This window comes from Sciurus carolinensis, chromosome 9, assembly GCF_902686445.1.
Source record: "Sciurus carolinensis chromosome 9, mSciCar1.2, whole genome shotgun sequence".
Taxonomy (NCBI): Eukaryota; Metazoa; Chordata; class Mammalia; order Rodentia; family Sciuridae; genus Sciurus; species Sciurus carolinensis.
The window spans coordinates 73,909,320-73,909,669 of NC_062221.1; positions in this window are offsets into that span (position 1 = coordinate 73,909,320).

The window sequence follows — 350 nt, forward strand, 5'->3', positions numbered from 1 at the left end:
GGCTGTTGTCCCTAGGTGGAAGCAGCCATGTCCCTGGTTGGTGTTGGCAGTGGCAAACCTGTAGGTACCTTGATGTTGGGTTTCCAGGCCCCAGCTGGTGTCCCAAGATGGAAGCTGCCTCAAGTAAAGATGGTGATGGCGGCAGTGGTAAGTCAAGATGGCGGTAGGGGTTTCCCAAGTTGGAGGCAGCTGCTTTCAGAGATGGAGCCTTCGCATTGAGGGCAGCCCATGAAGTGGTGTTGAGCAGTGGGTTAAGAGATGCAGCGCTGTGGCGGGTAGTACTGTGGTGGGCGGCTGCCTCCAGGCCCTGTCCAGTGCCCCAAGGTGGATGCTACCACGTCCAGGGGGCT